General features: G+C 46.3%; 1 long non-coding RNA gene across 2 annotated transcripts in view; it reads right to left on the bottom strand.

The window, feature by feature from the left end:
* Window positions 1-11,499: 11,499 nt before the first annotated feature.
* The window catches only part of LOC106606484 (cAMP-dependent protein kinase type I-beta regulatory subunit), a 231,754-nt gene continuing 216,335 nt past the window's right edge, over window positions 11,500-26,918 (bottom strand). For both annotated transcript variants that reach the window (XR_006770161.1, XR_006770162.1), the window contains 2 exons: window positions 18,340-18,421; window positions 11,500-13,131 (listed from right to left, as the gene is read on the bottom strand). This is a non-coding gene — a long non-coding RNA (cAMP-dependent protein kinase type I-beta regulatory subunit). The remainder of the gene's footprint in view (window positions 13,132-18,339; window positions 18,422-26,918) is intronic.

Genomic DNA, 26,918 nt, shown 5'->3' with positions numbered 1-26,918 from the left:
ACAGACACTACAGTCTGATCGCAGACTGGGTCATGAAGTCCTCAGCTGTAGAGTCCATCTCTACAGACACTACAGTCTGATCTCAGACCGGGTCATGAAGTCCTCAGCTGTACAGAGTCCATCTCTACAGACACTACAGTCTGATCGCAGACCGGGTCATGAAGTCCTCAGCTGTAGAGTCCATCTCTACAGACACTACAGTCTGATCTCAGACCGGGTCATGAAGTCCTCAGCTGTACAGAGTCCATTTCCATCATAGTGTTCCACCACTCTTTTAAACATGCATTAGAACTACCAACTCAATCCCACATTCACTCTGGGACCGACTGTCATCTCAAACCAACCGCTGAGCTGGGGGTGGACCACTGAACTGAAACTTGTGGTTGATCTCCTGACCTGGTCTCCTGACCTGGTCTCCTGACCTGGTCTGGTCTTTGGTTTTCCATCCCCACAGACCGCCCCATCTGGACCCCCCCATCCCTAAACTCCTCCCAATTCCATCAGCCAATCCAATGCTCAATCACCTGTGACCCCTGCTTGGGTGTTGAACTCTGAACCCGTCAGGTCAGGATTTTAAAATAACTGAATAAGAGTATGGGAACCAGGCGGAGATGTCTGAGGTCCAGCCAGGCTAAGCTCATCTCTGGCCTGGGAGTGGGATTGGCCTGGCGTGTCATTAACATGGTAACCCACCTCAGCCTTTAGAGCCAGACCAGCTGTATGAACGTATCAAAGGACTGGTCAGTAGCAGAGACGGTTAGGGGTTCATTTCTTACAAGGGGTTGTGGGTCGCTCTAGCCCCTGGTTCCCCTCCCTTCTCTGGTTTCTCTAGCCCCATGTCCCACTTCCTCCTCTGGGGTCTATAGCCCCATGTCCCACTTCCTCCTCTGGGGTCTATAGCCCCATGTCCCACTTCCTCCTCTGGGGTCTATAGCCCCATGTCCCACTTCCTCCTCTGGGGTCTATAGCCCCATGTCCCCCTCCCTTCTCTGGTCTCTCTAGCCCCATGTCCCACTTCCGCCTCTGGGGTCTATAGCCCCATGTCCCCCTCCCTTCTCTGGGGTCTATAGCCCCATGTCCCCCTCCCTTCTCTGGTCTCTCTAGCCCCATGTCCCACTTCCTCCTCTGGGGTCTATAGCCCCATGTCCCCCTCCCTTCTCTGGTCTCTCTAGCCCCATGTCCCACTTCCTCCTCTGGGGTCTATAGCCCCAGGTCCCCCTCCCTTCTCTGGTGTCTATAGCCCCATGTCCCACTTCCTCCTCTGGGTCTATAGCCCCATGTCCCACTTCCTCCTCTGGGGTCTATAGCCCCATGTCCCACTTCCTCCTCTGGGGTCTATAGCCCCATGTCCCACTTCCTCCTCTGGGGTCTATAGCCCCATGTCCCACTTCCTCCTCTGGGGTCTATAGCCCCATGTCCCACTTCCTCCTCTGGGGTCTATAGCCCCAGGTCCCCCTCCCTTCTCTGGTATCTCTAGCCCCATGTCCCACTTCCTCTTCTGGGGTCTATAGCCCCATGTCCCACTTCCTCCTCTGGGGTCTATAGCCCCATGTCCCACTTCCTCCTCTGGGGTCTATAGCCCCATGTCCCCCTCCCTTCTCTGGTCTCTCTAGCCCCATGTCCCACTTCCTCCTCTGGGGTCTATAGCCCCATGTCCCACTTCCTCCTCTGGGGTCTATAGCCCCATGTCCCACTTCCTCCTCTGGGGTCTATAGCCCCAGGTCCCCCTCCCTTCTCTGGTCTCTCTAGCCCCATGTCCCACTTCCTCCTCTGGGGTCTATAGCCCCATGTCCCCCTCCCTTCTCTGGTCTCTCTAGCCCCATGTCCCACTTCCTCCTCTGGGGTCTATAGCCCCAGGTCCCCCTCCCTTCTCTGGTCTCTCTAGCCCCATGTCCCACTTCCTCCTCTGGGGTCTATAGCCCCAGGTCCCCCTCCCTTCTCTGGTCTCTCTAGCCCCATGTCCCACTTCCTCCTCTGGGGTCTATAGCCCCATGTCCCCCTCCCTTCTCTGGTCTCTCTAGCCCCATGTCCCACTTCCTCCTCTGGGGTCTATAGCCCCAGGTCCCCCTCCCTTCTCTGGTCTCTCTAGCCCCATGTCCCACTTCCTCCTCTGGGGTCTATAGCCCCAGGTCCCCCTCCCTTCTCTGGTCTCTCTAGCCCCATGTCCCACTTCCTCCTCTGGGGTCTATAGCCCCAGGTCCCCCTCCCTTCTCTGGTCTCTCTAGCCCCATGTCCCACTTCCTCCTCTGGGGTTATAGCCCCATGTCCCCCTCCCTTCTCTGGTCTCTCTAGCCCCATGTCCCACTTCCTCCTCTGGGGTCTATAGCCCCAGGTCCCCCTCCCTTCTCTGGGTCATGACGGTGAATCTGCTGGCAGGCATTTTAATTAGCCTGGGTCTTCCAGACAAGGGGCAGAGGGGAGCAGAGGATGACTGCTATGGGAAAAAATACAGGAGGGGGGAGGGCTAGAAACAAAAGATAGTGAGAGAGAAAGAGAGAGGGGGTTTGGATCGCAGGCCCGCGGGCTGTGTTCACTAGTCTGTGCCAGAGCTAAAACTGAGCAACCAAATAAAACATCTTCTCACGAGACCGAGGATGCTGTGTCTGGTTTAAGAGATACAACTGCAAGTGCATCTCACAAGCGCACACACAAGTGACACACACACACACACACACACACACACACACACACACACACACACACACACACACCTTGGTTATATAAAGTTATTTTTCTTGTTTTTTATCGCATGTTTGCTGTGTAGTAAATATTTCAACTTTTATTGTTTTTTATTCGTTTTTTTCCTGTGAAGGACATTGTGTTGTCTGAAATATGCAGTATAAATAAAACTTGATTTGATTCCCACCCTACAGTCAAACCATTACCGTTTTTTTCCGATTGCTTACACACTGAAAATGAATGCTTAGACAAAAGCATCAAAACCTTAACTTTTGTAACCATGCCTTAAACAAAGGCACCAAAAGTACAAACACATTTTGTGCTTTGCACTTTGTTTGTAAATCTGCAACACACTTACAAAACACTACACTGTTTCTTACATTAGACACTTTGTTCAAGAATTAAATCTCTTGCAATCATTGGGAAAACACTTCTATTCAAAATGCAAAACATACCTGAAATTGGCAACACCCACCCACGAAAACACTTATACAGTAATTGAACACCAATTAGTCTGAGCCTTAGCACTACAAATATACCTCAGGTAAGATCACCTCTTTTGTGAGAACTTTGCAAACATGGAGGCAGTGAGAGAGAGAGAGAGAGAGAGAGAGAGAGAGAGAGAGAGAGAGAGAGAGAGAGAGAGAGAGAGAGAGAGAGAGAGAGAGAGAGAGAGAGAGAGAGAGAGAGAGAGAGAGAGAGAGAGAGAGGTGGACGAGGACAAAGAAGGGGACCAGGCAGTAGACGGAGACATATTTCTGACGACATTAGGGCCACTTTGGTGGACCCTGTCATAAATCATGGCCTGACAATGAGGGAGGCTGGGCAGAGAGTCCAGCCCAACCTGAGTCGCTACACGGTAGCATCCATAATATGGACATTTAGACTGGAGAACAGGTATGTCTTCAACTTTCTACACTAGACTGTACCTATGTAATTGTTGCACATCATTCTGCATCACAGTACAATACAATGTAGTCCTACAATATTAGGTCTATGCTCCTCAGTGAACCAAAAAAATAGGTATAGTGCTGTGAAGTACATGTAATACAGTTGTGATGTTACTGTGTTCAGTATGACAGTACAGTATGTAAAAAAGAACCTAACCAATGACATCATATTCTTGCATTGTCTACAAAACTTCCAGACGACCTCCTGAGGGTGGAAGACAACGTCTGTTCACCATGAACAGGAACTGACCATTGTCAATCTAGTGTTGGCAAACAACACCATCCGCCTACATCAACTAGGAGAGCAAATCATGGCAGATCACACAACCTTCCATAATATCAACCGTGTCAGTATGTCGACACTCTGCCACATCTTGCATCAACACCAACTTACGATGAAGCAGCTGTACAGGGTTCCATTTGAGAGGAACAGCGTTAGTCAAAGACCTTCTCTATGACTATGTGCAAGTAAGTGTCACTGTACGATACTGTAAAATAGTAATGGCAGTAGATTGTGTCCTATTGGCGCTGCAGAGATACATTCAGACAAAGCAGTATGTGACCTAGGCAGGTGCCACCATTCTGGGGGTGGGAGGGGGGTTATCTGTGGGGGCACCAGCCTTGCCTGTAGCTTGTAGTTTTGACTGAATGTGACTGACCCAACCCACCCCCCACCCCCATCCTTGTGTGAAAATGTAGACATTGTAGTTCTGTGTTTTGAGTTACACCATATTCACGGTACAGTGTATGCATGTTCTGTTACAGAGAGTCCTGGACTTTGATGCAGCTGCACAGCCTCATGAGTTCATTTTCATTGATGCTAAAACCAGGCATCGGGGCTGAAATGTTATAGGACAAAGAGCCGTTGTGAATGTCCCTGGTCAGTGCGGGGGAAATATCACCTTGTGTACCGCCATTAGTCTGCAAGGAGTTCTCCATCACTATGCCACCCTAGGTCCCTACAATACTACACGCATAATCATATTTCTGGATGCACTACATAATGCAGTTGTACAGGACGGACCAGAGCAGCCCAGGTTTGTTATCATCTGGGATAATGTTAGTTTCCACCGGGCTGCTCTGGTCAGGGACTGGTTCACCAACCACAACTTCACAGTTGTATACCTGCCCCCTTACTCCCCATTTCTCAATACGATTGAGGAATTATTTTCGGCTTGGCCAACCACATGCCCTCCTGCCTCTTTTGCAAGCAATGGGAGAGGCATGCAGAGACATTGAGGTGGGGTCTGTCCAGGGTTAGATAAGGCGCGCAAGGCGATATTTTCCCTGTTGCCTAGCCAGGGATGACATTGCTTGTGATGTGGATGAGGTGATGTGGCCAGACCCTAACAGAAGGCGGGATCCATAAACCATCCACCCCATCCCTTACAATCCCTTACAATACTATTTTTCGTTTACCATTACACTGTAATTTTACTGTAATATTTTTTGTTTCTGTGAGTTTACAGTAACATATTGTATTGATTACTGTACTGTAATTCTACTTTTCTTTGTGTTTTGTTGTTGTAAAAACCTGCAATGGCAAAAAAATAAGCTGTATAAGCTCTATTTTGTGTTCATTGAAATGTGAGTAGATGTACTGTACTGGAACAATCTTTCACAGAAGACTTTATGAGAAAATTAAAAAGGTATACAAAGTACGAAAGACAGCAGTGTTTTGTATAAAGTACATCAATGTGTTGCTGCTTTGGAAGAGTAATTCAAATGGTGCATGTGTGTATCATGTTGTTGTAAAAATGCCATTTTGAAAAAGGATTGTTAGGTTTTGATTGCAGAGTTTCATTCTGACATAGAAGTGAGATGTTTATCTCCAAGTGTTGTGTCTTATTTGGCTTGTGTGTAGAGTTTTGACACAATGAGCCAAATTCTGCAACAAGTGTGTAAGCAATCGCAAAAAACTGTAATCGTGTCAGATCTGATCTAGGAGCTGCTTTAGTCTCACCCTCTTCAGAACCAAGCAATGCTGCACCAATACCAGCCTTACATAATGCTGTAGCTGTTGGAGGTTCTCCCACAGAGAAAATGCTCAGACAGAACCTGACACAAAGTCTTGACCTATATGTGCTGATATACTGTACTGCAGGAACAGTTTCGCCATTTAGATCCTCATGAATAAGAGCACATGGACAGGGAGGACCTGGTCCTAGATCAGCACACCTACTCAAATCAAATCAAATGTTATTTGTCACATACACATGGTTAGCAGATGTTAATGCGAGTGTAGCGAAATGCTCTGAGACGCTTTATGAATACGGGCCAAGAGCAATAGTTTGATATTTCCATTCATATTGTCCTCTCCTTATACTCTCTCCTCCTTCAGCCCACGTGTTTATGTGACAGACAAGTGCCATTGGAGTCCCGGGCCATGTCCCTCCCCATTCACAGGCACAAAGATGCCCCCGTGTGGGAATGTCACAGTGAGCTCTGGGTCCATAGTGGTCCATGGGAGGGGAGCAGGAAGAGAGATGGAAGGAAGGAAGGAGGAAGAGAAAGAGAGAGGGTGGGGGGGAGAGAGAGAGGGGGAGAAAGAGGGGGGGAGAAAAGAGGGGGGGAGAGAAATAGAGAAGAGTTTGGGAGGGGAAAAGGGAGAGCGATAAGGAAGGAAGAAGAACAGGGTAGTAGGGACAGAGAAAAAAGAGTGAGCGAGAGAGACCGAGTGAAAGTGGGTGAGAGGACAGAGACAGAGACAGAGAGAGTTGTTCCGCCAGAGAGGGAGGGTGGCCATCGGTTGGGGGTGGCAATCTGGCAGGAATGTTTAATGACTCAAATCCCCATTTCTCCCTTCCCTCTCTCCTTTTCTCCTTCCCTCGTCCCGGGAGAGTTCTTTCTCATGCTAAACGGGAGCGAGTGAGGTGAGGAGCAGGGACAGCTCAAAGTCAGCACAGCCCCCCTCAACGGGTTCCGGCCGTGTTCCCTAGATGTACAACATAACACACACTTGCCTTGGCTGTTAACCTGTTAGGGCTATGGGGCAGTATTGACACGGCCGGATAAAAAACGTTCCCGATTTAATCTGGTTACTACTCCTGCCCAGTAACTAGAATATGCATATAATTATTGGCTTTGGATAGAAAACACCCTAAAGTTTCTAAAACTGTTTGAATGGTGTCTGTGAGTATAACAGAACTCAAATGGCAGGCCAAAACCTGAGAAGATTCCATGCAGGATGTGGCCTGTCTGACAAGTTGTGTTTCATCTTGGCTCTTTTTATTGAAGACTGAGGATCTTTGCTCTAACGTGACACTTCCTACGGCTCCCATAGGCTCTCAGAGCCCGGGAAAAAGCTGAACGATATCGAGGCAGCCTCTGGCTGAAACACATAATCGCTTTTGGCAAGTGGCCGATCAGAGTACTATGGGCTTAGGCGCGTGCCCGAGTCGACCCCATGCTTTATTTTCTTTCGTCTGTTTACCTAAACGCAGATTCCCGGTCGGAATATTATCGCTTTTTTATGAGAAAAATGGCATAAAAATTTATTTTAAACAGCGGTTGACATGCTTCGAAGTACGGTAATGGAATATTTAGAATTTTTTGTCACGAATTGCGCCATGCTCGTCACCCTTATTTACCCTTTCGGATAGTGTCTTGAACGCACGAACAAAACGCCGCTGTTTGGATATAACTATGGATTATTTTGAACCAAACCAACATTTGTTATTGAAGTAGAAGTCCTGGGAGTGCATTCTGACGAAGACAGCAAAGGTAATAACATTTTTCTTATAGTAAATCTGACTTTGGTGAGTGCTAAACTTGCTGGGTGTCTAAATAGCTAGCCCTGTGATGCCGGGCTATCTACTGAGAATATTGCAAAATGTGCTTTCACTGAAAAGCTATTTTAAAATCGGACATATCGAGTGCATAGAGGAGTTCTGTATCTATAATTCTTAAAATAATTGCTATGCTTTTTGTGAACGTTTATCGTGAGTAATTTAGTAAATTCACCGGCAGTGTTCGGTGGGAATGCTAGTCACATGCTAGTCACATGCTAATGTAAAAAGCTGGTTTTTGATATAAATATGAACTTGATTGAACAAAACATGCATGTATTGTATAACATAATGTTATAGGATTGTCATCTGATGAAGATCATCAAAGGTTAGTGCTGCATTTAGCTGTGGTTTGGGTTTATGTGACATTATATGCTAGCTTGAAAAATGGGTGTCTGATTATTTCTAGCTGGGTACTCTGCTGACATAATCTAATGTTTTGCTTTCGTTGTAAAGCCTTTTTGAAATCGGACAGTGTGGTTAGATAAAGGAGAGTCTTGTCTTTAAAATGGTGTAAAAAAGTCATATGTTTGAAAAATTGAAGTTTTTGCATTTTTGAGGTTTTTGAATAACGCGCCACGGGATTACACTGGCTGTTACGTAGGTGGGACGATTTGGTGCCACCTACCCTAGAGAGGTTAAACAACATGGAAAACAAAACACACTTTCAGAAGAGGGTCTGGGTTCTCCATACAACGCTCTCATTCCCACACGAATCAGGGGAAACTGGTTAATGTCTTCCACTCATTCTTCCATGTCAAATGTAACGTTTCCAGAACTGTCTAATGATACCTGTATTAAAGCTATATGTATGTCTATACAATCAAAGCCATAATCCATTTCCTGTACACAATGCACTTACCATTCATTCAATGAGATAATTGTCCTGGATGGATGTGTTGTAGGGGGCTGTGGTTCTCATCATGCCAGGGATGGGGAGCTTTGGCTGGGCATGAACTGCTGCTGTCCTGGCCTGGTTAGGTGTAGATGGATGACTGCTATATAGAGGAATGCACTATATGTCTCAGGCAATGAACTTGGTCACCCTGTACAGTATATCCAGAGTGTGTGAGTATGTATAGTGTGTGTGTGTTCGCGTGTGTGTGTGCATGCATCTGTCCTGGGCCCGTATTCACACAAGTCTCAGAATATGATCTAGGATTAGTTTTACAGTTTAGATAATATAATGATACTATTATATGGGCAGGGGGGACCTGATACCAGATCAGCACTCCTACCTTGAGATGCTTTATGAATACAGCCCTGATCACACTCTGGCCCACAGCCAGAGGGGTCCAAGCAGGTTATGTTTTGTCATAGCACCCTGATAGCAGTGCCAACTTCAGCCTTTATGAAGGTCAGGCCCACCCACTGAGTTCCAGGGTGGAAGCCAGATCAGGTGCTTTGGACTCTACATAGACCAAGACACAGGTCAGACACAGCTCATCACCTCTGGTTAGATAACCACTCTGGGTTGGAGTGTTGAGCTGTGTCCACCGGCTTGTGGAAGATGTTGAAGGTGACGTTGAAACGTTAGACTACCTGTCTGAAGAGATGTTGAAGGTGACGTTGAAACGTTAGACTACCTGTTTGAAGAGATGTTGAAGGTGACGTTGAAACGTTAGACTACCTGTCTGAAGAGATGTTGAAGGTGACGTTGAAACGTTAGACTACCTGTCTGAAGAGATGTTGAAGGTGACGTTGAAACGTTAGACTAACTGTTTGAAGAGATGTTGAAGGTAACGTTGAAACGTTAGACTACCTGTCTGAAGAGATGTTGAAGGTGAGTTGAAACGTTAGACTACCTGTTTGAAGAGATGTTGAAGGTGATGTTGAAACGTTAGACTACCTGTCTGAAGAGATGTTGAAGGTGACGTTGAAACGTTAGACTACCTGTCTGAAGAGATGTTGAAGGTGACGTTGAAACATTAGACTACCTGTCTGAAGAGATGTTGAAGGTGACGTTGAAACGTTAGACTCCCTGTCTGAAGAGATGTTGAAGGTGACGTTGAAACGTTAGACTACCTGTCTGAAGAGATGTTGAAGGTGATGTTGAAACGTTAGAATACCTGTCTGAAGAGATGTTGAAGGTGACGTTGAAACGTTAGACTACCTGTTTGAAGAGATGTTGAAGGTGACGTTGAAACGTTAGACTACCTGTCTGAAGAGATGTTGAAGGTAAAGTTGAAACGTTAGACTACCTGTCTGAAGAGATGTTGAAGGTGACGTTGAAACGTTAGACTACCTGTTTGAAGAGATGTTGAAGGTGACGTTGAAACGTTAGACTACCTGTCTGAAGAGATGTTGAAGGTGAAGTTGAAACGTTAGACTACCTGTCTGAAGAGATGTTGAAGGTGACGTTGAAACGTTAGACTCCCTGTCTGAAGAGATGTTGAAGGTGAGTTGAAACGTTAGACTACCTGTTTGAAGAGATGTTGAAGGTGATGTTGAAACGTTAGACTACCTGTCTGAAGAGATGTTGAAGGTGACGTTGAAACGTTAGACTACCTGTCTGAAGAGATGTTGAAGGTGACGTTGAAACGTTAGACTACCTGTCTGAAGAGATGTTGAAGGTGCGTTGAAACGTTAGACTACCTGTCTGAAGAGATGTTGAAGGTGATGTTGAAACGTTAGACTACCTGTTTGAAGGAAGAACGTACATAATGAGGAATTCATCAGGGCCTGAATGATTCGGTGCTTCAACACCATACATACAGTACGTGCATTGAAACACTTTATTATTTGCTTGATTTGTGTTTGTGAGTTGTGTCTCTATAAAAAAAATGAAAACCCTAGATTATTACATGACCCTCTACTGACCTAGTCATCCTTCTCTGCTACTGTGAGAGGTGACGAGGCAGGGGAACGAGTGAGAAAGAATTACGCGGACGACTAAAAATAAAGTGTGAATCAGAAAACTGGAAACAAAAAGGGAGGAAGAGGAGAAAGGAGAGGGTAAATAAATAATGTGAACTGTAGAGATGTACTGTGTGTTGCTCTGGGACCTGGAGGATAGTGTGGTGATGTAGAGACATAAACACAACCTAGCTGTTCTGACAGGAGCCTCAGATAATCACTGGGATTGCTGTGGTGTGCGTGTGTGTATGCAGGACAGTGTGTGTGTGTGTGTTTCTGTGTCTTTGTATGCAGCTAGGACAGGGCGCCTGTGTGTGTGAGTGAGTGTGTATTTAAATGAATGTGTGTGTCTGCAAGCATGCGTTTGTGTGTATGAATGTGTGTGTCTATCAACGTGTCTGTGTGCACACTCACATACATGCAGGTGGTTGTGTGTGAGGGGGGCTAAACGCTGTTGGTTCAGTGCAGGCCACATTCCTCAGTTGATTTAGCAGGCTTTAAGATGGGGAGGAATGTGTCAAGGCTTCAGCTTTACTCCACACAGCAGAGTGGAAACTAGCTGTGGAGAATCCTGACGTCCCGCTATACACTGACGGATGACCGACACCTAGCTTAGAGAGAGGAGAGAGAGGAAGGCGGGTAGGAGAATGAGGGAAAGAGGTCGAGGAGTGGGAGGGGGTAAGGGAGGGAGAAAGAAAAAGAGGGATGGAGAGAGCAGAGTGAGAGCCATAAAAAGCAGAAGAGAACAAGGCCTAATCAAGAAATAAGAGGGTGCAGAACATGCCCACAGGGTAAGAGATGGGAAGGAATGTGAGACCGACTATGATCTATATTTCATTGAAACACCAGTAGAGAACAAACACATTAATGGAAGAGCGACAGAAAGACTATTTCCAGTAAAACCAAGAACCGGTGAACCAAGAACAGGTGAAACCAAGAACTGGTGAAACCAAGAACCGGTGAAACCAAGAACCGGTGAAACCAAGAACCGGTGAACCAAGAACTGGTGAAACCAAGAACCGGTGAAACCAAGAACCGGTTCACCGGTGAAACCAAGAACCGGTGAAACCAAGAACCGGTGAAACCAAGAACCAGTGAAACCAGTGGGACTAAAAACAACAAGATAACTAATGTAAAATATACAGTCTGTAAAATGTTTCTAGGTTGAGAGCTTTAGTGAAACAGCACAGTTAAAAATATATGGCAAATACAAAGAAAGAAACCAGTGGAGTTCAGAAGCTTGTATTTATTTGCTGAAAAGGATGGAATGATATGATGAGAACCAATGAGAGTGTGGAATACAGAAATATGCTGTTCTATAGGTCAGCTCCATTGGACATCATCTGCCATTGGTCAATTATTGTGCAACTTTGAATCGAGATAGAGATCACAATCTCCAATGACTTAGAAAGAGAGTAACATAACTTTGTCTATTTCTCTGGTTTGAACATTTAGAATAACATTTAAATCAACATCATCAAAACAATTTAAACAAACTGCTGTATTCCCCAAAAGCCAAGAACTGTAAAGTGATGGAAAATTATCTCACCAATCAATTTAACACAGACCAAAATCAGCTGAAAAAGCATCCAGTGTAAGACATTTGTATTATGAATTTATAGTCCTGAGAGATGTGTGTGTGTGTGTGTGTGTGTGTGTGTATATCCACCTGTATGAGTGTATGTCAGAACGTGTGTGTTTGTGTGTGTGTACATGTGCATGTGTGTGTCTGTTAGTGTGTGACCGTGTCTGTGTGTGTGTGTCATGTGTTTGAGAGAGTGTGTGTGTGTGTGTGTGTTATGTGTTTGAGAGAGTGTGTCTGTGTGTTAATCTAACAAACACTATTGCGCCTTTGGAACAATTTACAGATTCAGACTCAGATAAAACATCAGAATGAAGGTATCTTTACAAAATAAAAGCCCCAATTTCAAAATAAAAGCCACACTCCTTCACATGGCACATTTGCAGCATCCATCAATAAAACCCCTATTCAAAATGTAACTTCTAACAAACACCCCATCGTCATTCGTACCAGCAACACAAGCACAGTTAAAAAGCATTGAGATCAATGAAACAGACAAGAATAAAAGTTGTTTTTACGTCTACCTCTAGTTTTTAGGTAACAAAGGCCTGTGTCATCAGGTAGTGGGTTGATTTGACGTAGAAATGGCAACCACGGACCAACGACCCTAAAGCGAAAAGGCAAAAAACTACAACTTGCGCGCAATAGACACCCAACTTCCTCCTTCGCTGTACGTAAACATGACCTCACTTCCTGAATTCATGACTTCCCTTCCTGAATTACCCCACCCCTCCCCTGTTATAGTTTACCTCATAAAATACATACAAGTGCAATCTACCTCCATTCATTGCATTCTCCAAGCATGTATCATATACAGTAAACATATGACTCCTGTAACATATGACCCATTTAAAGTACATCCACACTATCTGTCCGTCCTCGCCCCATTCATCCCACATGTTTCATTGTTCATTTAAATAAAGCTACAGAGACAGTACAGGTCAAGTCAAAGTGAACAACAAGAAGAAGATCAGAATTAGAAGAACAGAGCCAAATGAAAAAAAGGCAGGAAGATGCAAGCGCCCTGTCATCGGAATCCCCCTGTCCCACCCATCCGCACCTTTCCCTCCCCATTTGGCCCGCATGAGGCCCCTGGTGGCCCCTCACACGGTGAGAGAGATGAAGCTGTTGTATCTCTGGATGTTCCTCTTTAGGATCTCCGAGCAGGGCCCCAGGACCCGTTCGAAGCGGGGCCGGTCCAGCTTCACACACTTCAGGGGTCCCCGGGCCACCACTGTGGCCGCCCGCGGCCTGTTCAGCAGCAGGGCGATCTCACCTGGAGGACAAGGTGTGGTCAGAGGTCAGGGGCCATTCTGTTGACTTTCATGAGGGTCATTACTAATGATGATGATGACATATCATGTTGGGGTCCCTATAAGGTTGCGTCCTTTCAGGTCCTTGTGTTTTATTCAGATCCTGGTGTGTGTTGAACAGGTTCCTAACAGTTCCTGGTGTGTGTTGAACAGGTTCCTAACAGTTCCTGGTGTGTGTTGAACAGGTTCCTAACAGTTCATGGTGTGTGTTGAACAGGTTCCTAACAGTTCCTGGTGTGTGTTGAACAGGTTCCTAACAGTTCCTGGTGTGTGTTGAACAGGTTCCTAACAGTTCCTGGTGTGTGTTGAACAGGTTCCTAACAGTTCCTGGTGTGTGTTGAACAGGTTCCTAACAGTTCCTGGTGTGTGTTGAACAGGTTCCTAACAGTTCCTGGTGTGTGTTGAACAGGTTCATAACAGTTCCTGGTGTGTGTTGAACAGGTTCCTAATAGTTCCTGGTGTGTGTTCAACAGGTTCATAACAGTTCCTGGTGTGTGTTGAACAGGTTCCTAACAGTTCCTGGTGTGTGTTGAACAGGTTCCTAACAGTTCCTGGTGTGTGTTGAACAGGTTCCTAACAGTTCCTGGTGTGTGTTGAACAGGTTCCTAACAGTTCCTGGTGTGTGTTGAACAGGTTCCTAACAGTTCCTGGTGTGTGTTGAACAGGTTTCTAACAGTTCCTGGTGTGTGTTGAACAGGTTTCTAACAGTTCCTGGTGTGTGTTGAACAGGTTCCTAACAGTTCCTGGTGTGTGTTGAACAGGTTTCTAACAGTTCCTGGTGTGTGTTGAACAGGTTACTAACAGTTCCTTGTCTGTGTTGAACAGGTTTCTAACAGTTCCTGGTGTGTGTTGAACAGGTTCCTAACAGTTCCTGGTGTGTGTTGAACAGGTTCCTAACAGTTCCCGGTGTGTGTTGAACAGGTTCCTAGCAGTTCCGGGTGTGTGTTGAACAGGTTCCTAACAGTTCCTGGTGTGTGTTGAACAGGTTCCTAACAGTTCCCGGTGTGTGTTGAACAGGTTCCTAACAGTTCCTGGTGTGTGTTGAACAGGTTCCTAACAGTTCCTGGTGTGTGTTGAAGAGGTTCTTAACAGTTCCTGGTGTGTGTTGAACAGGTTCTAAACAGTTCCTGGTGTGTGTTGAACAGGTTCCTAACAGTTCCTGGTGTGTGTTGAACAGGTTCCTAACCGTTCCTTGTCTGTGTTGAACAGGTTCCTAACAGTTCCTTGTCTGTGTTGAACAGGTTCCTAACAGTTCCTGGTGTGTGTTGAACAGGTTCCTAACAGTTCCTGGTGTGTGTTGAACAGGTTCCTAACAGTTCCTGGTGTGTGTTGAACAGGTTCCTAACAGTTCCTGGTGTGTGTTGAACAGGTTCCTAACAGTTCCTGGTGTGTGTTGAACAGGTTCCTAACAGTTCCTGGTGTGTGTTGAACAGGTTCCTAACAGTTCCTGGTGTGTGTTGAACAGGTTCCTAACAGTTCCTGGTGTGTGTTGAACAGGTTCCTAACAGTTCCTGGTGTGTGTTGAACAGGTTCCTAACAGTTCATGGTGTGTGTTGAACAGGTTCCTAACAGTTCCTGGTGTGTGTTGAACAGGTTCCTAACAGTTCCTGGTGTGTGTTGAACAGGTTCCTAACAGTTCCTGGTGTGTGTTGAACAGGTTCCTAACAGTTCCTGGTGTGTGTTGAACAGGTTCCTAACAGTTCCTGGTGTGTGTTGAACAGGTTCCTAACAGTTCCTGGTGTGTGTTGAACAGGTTCCTAACAGTTCCTGGTGTGTGTTGAACAGGTTCCTAATAGTTCCTGGTGTGTGTTCAACAGGTTCATAACAGTTCCTGGTGTGTGTTGAACAGGTTCCTAACAGTTCCTGGTGTGTGTTGAACAGGTTCCTAACAGTTCCTGGTGTGTGTTGAACAGGTTCCTAACAGTTCCTGGTGTGTGTTGAACAGGTTCCTAACAGTTCCTGGTGTGTGTTGAACAGGTTCCTAACAGTTCCTGGTGTGTGTTGAACAGGTTCCTAACAGTTCCTGGTGTGTGTTGAACAGGTTCTTAACAGTTCCTGGTGTGTGTTGAACAGGTTCCTAACAGTTCCTGGTGTGTGTTGAACAGGTTTCTAACAGTTCCTGGTGTGTGTTGAACAGGTTTCTAACAGTTCCTTGTCTGTGTTGAACAGGTTTCTAACAGTTCCTGGTGTGTGTTGAACAGGTTCCTAACAGTTCCTGGTGTGTGTTGAACAGGTTCCTAACAGTTCCGGTGTGTGTTGAACAGGTTCCTAGCAGTTCCGGGTGTGTGTTGAACAGGTTCCTAACAGTTCCTGGTGTGTGTTGAACAGGTTCCTAACAGTTCCCGGTGTGTGTTGAACAGGTTCCTAACAGTTCCTGGTGTGTGTTGAACAGGTTCCTAACAGTTCCTGGTGTGTGTTGAAGAGGTTCTTAACAGTTCCTGGTGTGTGTTGAACAGGTTCTAAACAGTTCCTGGTGTGTGTTGAACAGGTTCCTAACAGTTCCTGGTGTGTGTTGAACAGGTTCCTAACCGTTCCTTGTCTGTGTTGAACAGGTTCCTAACAGTTCCTTGTCTGTGTTGAACAGGTTCCTAACAGTTCCTGGTGTGTGTTGAACAGGTTCCTAACAGTTCCTGGTGTGTGTTGAACAGGTTCCTAACAGTTCCTGGTGTGTGTTGAACAGGTTCCTAACAGTTCCTGGTGTGTGTTGAACAGGTTCCTAACAGTTCCTGGTGTGTGTTGAACAGGTTCCTAACAGTTCCTGGTGTGTGTTGAACAGGTTCCTAACAGTTCCTGGTGTGTGTTGAACAGGTTCCTAACAGTTCCTGGTGTGTGTTGAACAGGTTCCTAACAGTTCCTGGTCTGTGTTGAACAGGTTCCTAACAGTTCCTTGTCTGTGTTGAACAGGTTCCTAACAGTTCCTGGTATGTGTTGAACAGGTTCCTAACAGTTCCTGGTGTGTGTTCAACAGGTTCCTAACAGTTCCTGGTGTGTGTTGAACAGGTTCCTAACAGTTCCTGGTGTGTGTTGAACAGGTTCCTAACAGTTCTTGGTGGGTGTTGAACAGGTTCCTAACAGTTCCTGGTGTGTGTTGAACAGGTTCCTAACAGTTCCTGGTGTGTGTTGAACAGGTTCCTAACAGTTCCTGGTGTGTGTTGAACAGGTTCCTAACAGTTCCTGGTGTGTGTTGAACAGGTTCCTAGCAGTTCCGGGTGTGTGTTGAACAGGTTCCTAACAGTTCCTGGTGTGTGTTGAACAGGTTCCTAACCGTTCCTTGTCTGTGTTGAACAGGTTCCTAACAGTTCCTTGTCTGTGTTGAACAGGTTCCTAACAGTTCCTGGTGTGTGTTGAACAGGTTCCTAACAGTTCCTGGTGTGTGTTGAACAGGTTCCTAACAGTTCCTGGTGTGTGTTGAACAGGTTCCTAACAGTTCCTGTTGTGTGTTGAACAGGTTCCTAACAGTTCCTGGTGTGTGTTGAACAGGTTCCTAACAGTTCCTGGTGTGTGTTGAACAGGTTCCTAACAGTTCCTGGTGTGTGTTGAACAGGTTCCTAACAGTTCCTGGTGTGTGTTGAACAGGTTCCTAACAGTTCCTGGTGTGTGTTGAACAGGTTCCTAACAGTTCCTGGTGTGTGTTGAACAGGTTCCTAACAGTTCCTGGTGTGTGTTGAACAGGTTCCTAAAAGTTCCTGGTGTGTGTTGAACAGGTTCCTAACAGTTCCTGGTCTGTGTTGAACAGGTTCCTAACAGTTCCTGGTGTGTGTTGAACAGGTTCCTAACAGTTCCTTGTCTGTGTTGAACAGGTTCCTAACAGTTCCTGGTGTGTGTTGAACAGGTTCCTAACAGTTCCTGGTGTGTGTTGAACAGGTTCCTAACAGTTCCTGGTGTGTGTTGAACAGGTTCCTAACAGTTCCTGGTGTGTGTTGAACAGGTTCCTAACAGTTCCTGGTGTGTGTTGAACAGGTTCCTAACAGTTCCTGGTGTGTGTTGAACAGGTTCCTAACAGTTCCTGGTGTGTGTTGAACAGGTTCCTAACAGTTCCTGGTGTGTGTTGAACAGGTTCCTAATAGTTCCTGGTGTGTGTTGAACAGGTTCCTAACAGTTCCTGGTGTGTGTTGAACAGGTTCCTAACAGTTCCTGGTGTGTGTTGAACAGATTCCTAACAGTTCCTGGTGTGTGTTGAACAGGTTCCTAACAGTTCCTGGTGTGTGTTCAACAGGTTCCTAACAGTTCCTTGTCTGTGTTGAACAGGTTCCTAACAGTTCCTGGTGTGTGTTGAACAGGTTCCTAACAGTTCCTTGTCTGTGTTGAACAGGTTCCTAACAGTACCTTGTCTGTGTTGAACAGGTTCCTAACAGTTCCTGGTGTGTGTTGAACAGGTTCCTAACAGTTCATTTTCTGTGTTGAACAGGTTCCTAATAGTTCCTGGTGTGTGTTGAACAGGTTCCTAACAGTTCCTGGTGTGTGTTGAACAGGTTCCTAACAGTTCCTGGTGTGTGTTGAACAGGTTCCTAACAGTTCCTGGTGTGTGTTGAACAGGTTCCTAACAGTTCCGTTGCTGTGTTGAACAGGTTCCTAACAGTTCCTGGTGTGTGTTGAACAGGTTCCTAACAGTTCCTTGTCTGTGTTGAACAGGTTCCTAACAGTTCCTGGTCTGTGTTGAACAGGTTCCTAACAGTTCCTGGTGTGTGTTGAACAGGTTCCTAACAGTTCCTGGTGTGTGTTGAACAGGTTCCTAACAGTTCCTGGTGTGTGTTGAACAGGTTCCTAACAGTTCCTGGTGTGTGTTGAACAGGTTCCTAACAGTTCCTGGTGTGTGTTGAACAGGTTCCTAATAGTTCCTGGTCTGTGTTGAACAGGTTCCTAACAGTTCCTTGTGTGTGTTGAACAGGTTCCTAACAGTTCATTTTCTGTGTTGAACAGGTTCCTAATAGTTCCTGGTGTGTGTTGAACAGGTTCCTAACAGTTCCTGGTGTGTGTTGAACAGGTTCCTAACAGTTCCTGGTGTGTGTTGAACAGGTTCCTAACAGTTCCTGGTGTGTGTTGAACAGGGTCAGTAATGAGAGAGAAGGGTCCGTAATGTAGCATTAGCCTAAGAATGTGTGTGTGTTTGTGTGTGTGTGTGTGATTGTGTATGTGTGTGTGTGTGTGTGTGTGTAACGTTATCCTCTCACCAAAGTAGTCTGATGGCCCCAGACGACCAACCTCGACGTACTCCTCATTGTCAGACCTACGCTGGAGAACAGAGGCTGTACCCTAGAGAGAGAGAGAGAGAGAGAGAGAGAGAGAGAGAGAGAGAGAGAGAGAGATAATGAGAGAGAGAGATAATGAGAGAGAGAGCGAGAGAGAGAGAGAGAGAGAGAGAGAGAGAGAGAGAGATAATGAGAGAGAGAGCGAGAGAGAGATAATGAGAGAGAGAGCGAGAGAGAGAGAGAGAGAGAGAGAGAGAGAGAGAAAGAGAGATAATTTAAAATCTAATTTATGCACATAAAGCATTCTGCAGACCCCATGAATGGACCCGATGAAAGAGAGAAGAGGGAGGGAAAGAGACAGAGAGAGGGGAATAAAGAAAGCGAGACAGACAGCGGAAGGATGAAAAGGGGAACAGACAGCAGAAGGATGAAAAGGGGAAGGGAGAGAGGAGGGATGAGGAAAAGAGAAAATAGGCGTTATTTCGCTGAGGCTGAAAATCATCAGTGGGATTAGCCTGAGAGAGAGAGACATTCTTTCCTTTACAACCCTGCAGGTGTACAGGATTTAGACCACTCTGATGTGGGATAACTGCTGACAGACAGACAGACACATGGACACACAGGCACAGATACACCAACAGACACACCAACTGACCAGAGACAGACCAACTGACAACTGACCAGAGAGACAGACCAACTGACAACTGACCAGAGAGACAGACCAACTGACAACTGACCAGAGAGACAGACCAACTGACAACTGACCAGAGAGACAGACACAACTGACCAGAGAGACAGACCAACTGACCAGAGAGACAGACCAACTGACCAGAGAGACAGACCAACTGACCAGAGAGACAGACCAACTGACAACTGACCAGAGAGACAGACCAACTGACAACTGACCAGAGAGACAGACCAACTGACCAGAGAGACAGACCAACTGACCAGAGAGACAGACCAACTGACCAGAGAGACAGATCAACTGACCAGAGAGACAGACCAACTAGCAACTGACCAGAGAGACAGACCAACTGACAACTGCCCAGAGAGACAGACCAACTGACCAGAGAGACAGATCAACTGACCAGAGAGACAGACCAACTAACAACTGACCAGAGAGACAGACCAACTGACCAGAGAGACAGACTAACTGACCAGAGAAACAGACCAACTGACCAGAGAGACAGACCAACTGACCAGAGGGACAGACCAACTGACAACTGACCAGAGAGACAGACCAACTGACCAGAGAGACAGACCAACTAGCAACTGACCAGAGAGACAGACCAACTGACAACTGACCAGAGAGACAGACCAACTGACCAGAGAGACAGATCAACTGACCAGAGAGACAGACCAACTAACAACTGACCAGAGAGACAGACCAACTGACCAGAGAGACAGACCAACTGACCAGAGAGACAGACCAACTGACCAGAGGGACAGACCAACTGACAACTGACCAGAGAGACAGACCAACTGACCAGAGAGACAGACCAACTGACCAGAGAGACAGACCAACTGACCAGAGAGACAGACCAACTGACCAGAGGGACAGACCAACTGATAACTGACCAGAGAGACAGACCAACTGACAACTGACCAGAGAGACAGACCAACTGACCAGAGAGACAGACCACCTGACAACTGACCAGAGAGACAGACCAACTGACCAGAGAGACAGACCACCTGACAACTGACCAGAGAGACAGACCAACTGACCAGAGAGACAGACCACCTGACAACTGACCAGAGAGACAGACCAACTGACCAGAGAGACAGACCAACTGACCAGAGAGACAGACCAACTGACAACTGACCAGAAAGACTGACCAACTGACCAGAGAGACAGACCAACTGACAACTGACCAGAGAGACAGACCAACTGACCAGAGAGACAGACCAACTGACAACTGACCAGAGAGACGGACCAACTGACCAGAGAGACAGATCAACTGACCAGAGAGACAGATCAACTGACCAGAGAGACAGACCAACTGACAACTGACCAGAGAGACAGACCAACTGACCAGAGAGACAGACCAACTGACCAGAGAGACAGATCAACTGACCAGAGAGACAGACCAACTGACAACTGACCAGAGAGACAGACCAACTGACCAGAGAGACAGACCAACTGACAACTGACCAGAGGGACAGACCAACTGACCAGAGAGACAGACCAACTGACCAGAGAGACAGACCAACTGACAGCTGACCAGAGGGACAGACCAACTGACCAGAGAGACAGACCAACTGACAACTGACCAGAGAGACAGACGAACTGACCAGAGAGACAGACCAACTGACAACTGACCAGAGAGACAGACCAACTGACCAGAGAGACAGACCAACTGACCAGAGAGACAGACCAACTGACAACTGACCAGAGAGACAGACCAACTGACAACTGACCAGAGGGACAGACCAACTGACCAGAGAGACAGACCAACTGACAACTGACCAGAGAGACAGACCAACTGACAACTGACCAGAGAGACAGACCAACTGACAACTGACCAGAGGGACAGACCAACTGACCAGAGAGACAGACCAACTGACCAGAGAGACAGACCAACTGACAACTGACCAGAGAGACAGACCAACTGACCAGAGAGACAGATCAACTGACAACTGACCAGAGAGACAGACCAACTGACAACTGACCAGAGAGACAGACCAACTGACCAGAGAGACAGACCAACTGACCAGAGAGACAGACCAACTGACCAGAGAGACAGACCAACTGATAACTGAACAAAGGATCAGAAAGAAAAATAAAGATACAGACAGACAGACAGACAGACAGAAAAAGAGACAGAAGATAGATTGTACAGACAGACACACACACACACACACAAAAAAAGTCAGACAGAGAAACATATAGTTGATAATTTCCCTGACTCCTGGAAAGAGAAGTGTTCCTAAACTAAACCAGTGGTGCTGTTGTTACTGATTCCACTGGTCTGAGTCTACAATCCCCTTTACATCACCATTCATTTACTCTCACAGTCATTACTGAGAGCATGGAAACGTGTGCACACCACACAAATGAATGCACGCACCGAAGCACACACGCACAGGCAAGCAAACACACACTATCCAAGAGCTTTCCATCACTGCAGTCCCAGAGCAATTACATGCACACAAAGACGCAGGTCTCATGCACGCGCACACACACACACACACACACACACACACACACACACACACACACACACACACACACACACACACACACACACACACACACACACACACACACACACACACACACACACACACACACAGAGAGAGAGAGACAGACACACGCACACACATTCCCAGGAAAACAAGGCGAGGAGTCCTCCACAAACAGCTGATGTCTGCTGGACAGATTACCTGAACTCTGTGACCGACCAGAGGCAAGTGTGTGTGTGTGTGTGTGTGTGTCGGGCGTCACTCCCAAATAGCACAATAGAGAAAAAATTGTTGAATGATTTATCAAGCAATCCGTACAGCAGCCCAAAGAAAGGTTAACGTCAACTCTCGCAGCTGTTGACAAACGGTTTGAGTGTGTGTGCGACTGTGTTTGAGCGAGTGCGTGCTTGCTAAGGTCATATATAAGAAGAGGCCTACTGAATATACACTGAGTATGCATATTGCCATGTGTGTACATGTGTATGTACAGTTGAAGTCGGAAGTTTACATACACTTAGTTTTTCTCGTTTTTCAACCACTCCACAAATTCCTTGTTAACAAACTATAGTTTTGGCAAGTCGGTTAGGACATCTACTTTGTGTATGACACAAGTAATTTTTCCAACAATTGTTTACAGACAGATTATTTCACTTATAATTCACTGTATCACAATTCCAGTGGGTCAGAAGTGTACATACAGTAAGTTGACTGTGCCTTTAAACAGCTTGGAAAATTCCAGAAAATGATGTCATGGTTTTAGAAGCTTCATATAGGCTAATTGACATCATTTGAGTCAATTGGAGGTGTACCTGTGGATGTATTTCAAGGCCTACCTTCAAACTCAGTGCCTCTTTGCTTGACATCATGGGAAAATCGAAAGAAATCAGCCAAGACCTCAGAAAAATAATTGTAGACCTCCACAAGTCTGATTCATCCTTGGGAGCAACTTCCAAACGCCTGAAGGTACCACGTTCATCTGTACAAACAATAGTACGCAAGTATAAACACCATGGGACCACGCAGCCGTCATACCACTCAGGATGGAGACGCGTTCTGTCTCCTAGAGATGAACATACTTTGGTGCGAAAAGTGCAAATCAATCCCAGAACAACAGCAAAGGACCTTGTGAAGATGCTAGAGGAAACAGGTACAAAAGTATCTATATCCACAGTAAAACAAGTCCTATATCGACATAACCTGAAAGGCCGCTCAGCAAGGAAGAAGCCACTGCTCCAAAACCGCCATAAAAAAGCCAGACTATGGTTTGCAACTGCACATGGGGACAAAGATCTAACTTTTTGGAGAAATGTCCTCTGGCCTGATGAAACAAAAATAGAACTGTTTGGCCATAATGACCATCGTTATGTTTGGAGGAAAAAGGGGGAGGCTTGCAAACCGAAGAACACCAACCCGACCGTGAAGCACAGGGGTGGCAGCATCATGTTGTGGGGGTGCTTTGCTGCAGGATGGACTGTTGCACTTCACAAAATAGATGGCATCATGAGGGAGGAAAATGATATATATTGTGGATATATTGAAGCAACATCTCAAGACATCAGTCAGGAAGTTAAAGCTTGGTCGCAAATGGGTCTTCCAAATGGACAATGACCCCAAGCATACTTCCAAAGTTGTGGCAAAATGGCATAAGGACAACAAAGTCAAGGTATTGGAGTGGCCATCACAAAGCCCTGACCTCAATCCTATAGAAAATTTGCGCCCAGAACTGAAAACGTGTGTGTGAGCAAGGAGGCCTACAAACCTGAGTCAGGTACACCAGCTCTGTCAGGAGGAATGGACCAAAATTCACCCAATTTATTGTGGGAAGCTTGTGGAAGGCTCCTCGAAACGTTTGACCGAAGTTAAACAATTTAAAGGCAATGCTACCAAATACTAATTGAGTGTTTGTAAACTTCTGGCCCACTGGGAATGTGATGAAAGAAATAAAAGCTGAAATAAATAATTCTCTCTACTATTATTCTGACATTTCACATTCTTAAAATAAAGTGGTGATCCTAACTGACCGAAGACGGGGGAATAGGGAATTTTTACTAGGATTAAATGTCAGGAATTGTGAAAAACGGAGTTTAAATGTATTTGGCTATGGTGTATGTAAACTTCCGACTTCAACTGTATGTGCATGCAAATACAGCTACAGTTGAAGTCAGAAGTTTACATACACCATAGCCAAATACATTTAAACTCAGTTTTTCACAATTCCTGACATTTAATCCTAGTAAAAATTCCCTATTCACAAAGTTGTAATGACTCCAACCTAAGTGTATGTAAACTTCCCACTTCAGCTGTACATGTTGATAAGAGGGAATGTACTGTATGTGTGGCTTCACGACTGCATTCTGTGTGTGACAGGGTATTAGTCTGTACTTCCTCCTCAAGTTCAAGTTCCTATAAGGGCATGAATATTACAGTAGGTGTCTGTGTGTTTAATGTCCTGAATTAACATTTACATTGTGGGGCCTAACTGCTAGCTAGCTGAGAATAGCAGCTCGGTGCTTTAGTCCTTTTATACTATCGTCATAGTCCACTGTAGAGGTCTTGACTGGTCCACCCCAACCTGAAAACCTGAGACCCGAGAAGACCTCTAGTCCACTGTAGAGGTCTTGACTGGTCCACCCCAACCCGAATACCTGAGACCCGAGAAGACCTCTAGTCCACTGTAGAGGTCTTGACTGGTCCACCCCAACCCGAATACCTGAGACCCGAGGAGACCTCTAGTCCACTGTAGAGGTCTTGACTGGTCCACCCCAACCCGAATACCTGAGACCCGAGAAGACCTCTAGTCCACTGTAGAGGTCTTGACTGGTCCACCCCAACCCGAATACCTGAGAAGACCTCTAGTCCACTGTAGAGGTCTTGACTGGTCCACCCCAACCCGAATACCTGAGACCCGAGAAGACCTCTAGTCCACTGTAGCGGTCTTGACTGGTCCACCCCAACCCGAATACCTGAGACCCGAGAAGACCTCTAGTCCACTGTAGCGGTCTTGACTGGTCCACCCCAACCCGAATACCTGAGACCCGAGGAGACCTCTAGTCCACTGTAGAGGTCTTGACTGGTCCACCCCAACCCGAATACCTGAGACCCGAGAAGACCTCTAGTCCACTGTAGCGGTCTTGACTGGTCCACCCCAACCTGAAAACCTGAGACCCGAGAAGACCTCTAGTCCACTGTAGAGGTCTTGACTGGTCCACCCCAACCCGAATACCTGAGACCCGAGAAGACCTCTAGTCCACTGTAGAGGTCTTGACTGGTCCACCCCAACCCGAATACCTGAGACCCGAGAAGACCTCTAGTCCACTGTAGAGGTCTTGACTGGTCCACCCCAACCCGAATACCTGAGACCCGAGAAGACCTCTAGTCCACTGTAGCGGTCTTGACTGGTCCACCCCAACCCGAATACCTGAGACCCGAGAAGACCTCTAGTCCACTGTAGCGGTCTTGACTGGTCCACCCCAACCCGAATACCTGAGACCCGAGGAGACCTCTAGTCCACTGTAGAGGTCTTGACTGGTCCACCCCAACCCGAATACCTTAGACCCGAGAAGACCTCTAGTCCACTGCCACTGGAGAGGCATGTAATGCCTGCTTGTTTGATGCCAGACACATTTCCATAAGGGAAGAAAATAAACTAAGCACCACTAAATACATGTATGGAATAGCAACAATAGTTGATTTAGTCGTTGACTAAAAGCACACACATATCTGGGAACCAGGCTAGGCCTGAATTAGCCTGAGTTAGTCAGACTGCATCACACTCCGTTTCATGTTTGTTGTTGAATGATTTCCAGGCTAGTTCTGGGTAGTCCGTGCACCCTGAAGGGATTTACCAGCTAGCAGTAAGTGACTGTAGTGCACCGCATGGCTTCATCCCAAATGGCACCCAGTTCCCTTTATAGTGCACTCCTTTTGATCATGGCCCATGAGCTCTGGTGAAAAGTGGTGCTGTATGAATAGAATGGGGTGCACTTTGGGACACAGCCCATGTCTTCAGCCATGTTTAAGTTTAAACGGACCTGATAGTGCCAGAACTCTGCCTCTCTCTAAGTCTAATCCTTAGCTCTCTGCTCTGCTCAGCTTTTCCTTGGCTCACACTTCTAATAAGAACTAATAATACCCAATAGGAATATAATGAGTCTCAATGAGAGATCCCATCAGACCAAACCATTTAGCACTAATACAAAGGTGTGCTTGTGAGAACATGGAGAATATGGAATATGAGTGTGTGTTTATGCGTGTGTGTGTGTGTGTGTGTGTGTGTGTGTGTGTGTGTGTGTGTGTGTGTGTGTGTGTGTGTGTGTGTGTGTGTGTGTGTGTGTGTGTGTATTGTGTGTGTGTGTATATGAGGGTGTGTGTATGCTCGTGTGCCTGCTTGCCTGAATGTATGTGTCTGTGTGTGTGATAACAAAGAAAAATGTGTATAGAGTCCAATGGACTTCTGAGCTGTGGTCGACCTACACTGGGATCACAACTGAACCAACAAAAACACACGTACCATGTTGTTGGTGGTAGTGTGGTAGTATGGTAGTCTGGTAGTGTGGTAGTGTGGTAGTATGGTAGTGTGGTAGTCTGGTAGTGTGGTAGTATGGTAGTCTGGTAGTGTGGTAGTCTGGTAGTGTGGTAGTGTGGTAGTGTGGTAGTCTGGTAGTGTGGTAGTATGGTAGTCTGGTAGTGTGGTAGTCTGGTAGTGTGGTAGTCTGGTAGCGTGGTAGTGTGGTAGGGGGTTCCCTGTATATGGGTGACCCTATGGGGCCAACATGTGGCTGTGGTGCTCTGAAGCTAAGCTGGGGCTCAGAGAGAGACAGACAGAGAGACAGACAGACAGACCTACATGTTCTGTGCGAAAGGCAGAGGCCTGAGCCTAAGAGCATAGGAGAGTAGTGGGGGACACCAACACACGCATTCACACACTGACTCTCATTTACAAACACATGCATGTTATGTTCTTCTATCCTCGTGGGGACCAAGTCATTGATTCCCATCCCAAATCCTATTTTCCCTAACCCTAAACGTAACCCTTAACCTAACCATAACCCCTAACCCTATCCTTAATTTTAACCCTAACCCTAAACGTAACCCTTAACCTAATCATAACCCCTAACCCTATCCTTAATTTTAACCCTAACACTAAATGTAACCCTAACCCTAAAATAGCTTTTTTCCTTGTTTTACTATCCAGATTAAGTGGATGCCAACAGCGATGGGCCCAGGGCCAGAAGGACCCCTCTATTCCCACCCTTCTTTCCCCTCTTCTTCCCCTCTTCTCAGACACATGGGGTGCCAGCCTGATGGAGCCAAGAGCCAAGAGGCGGAGAGGAGTGGAAGAGGAGGATACGTTGAGAGGATAAGGATGAGAAGAAGAG

This window comes from Salmo salar, chromosome ssa06 (assembly GCF_905237065.1).
Source record: "Salmo salar chromosome ssa06, Ssal_v3.1, whole genome shotgun sequence".
Lineage (NCBI taxonomy): Eukaryota > Metazoa > Chordata > Actinopteri > Salmoniformes > Salmonidae > Salmo > Salmo salar.
This window is presented reverse-complemented; position numbering and strand designations above follow the sequence as displayed.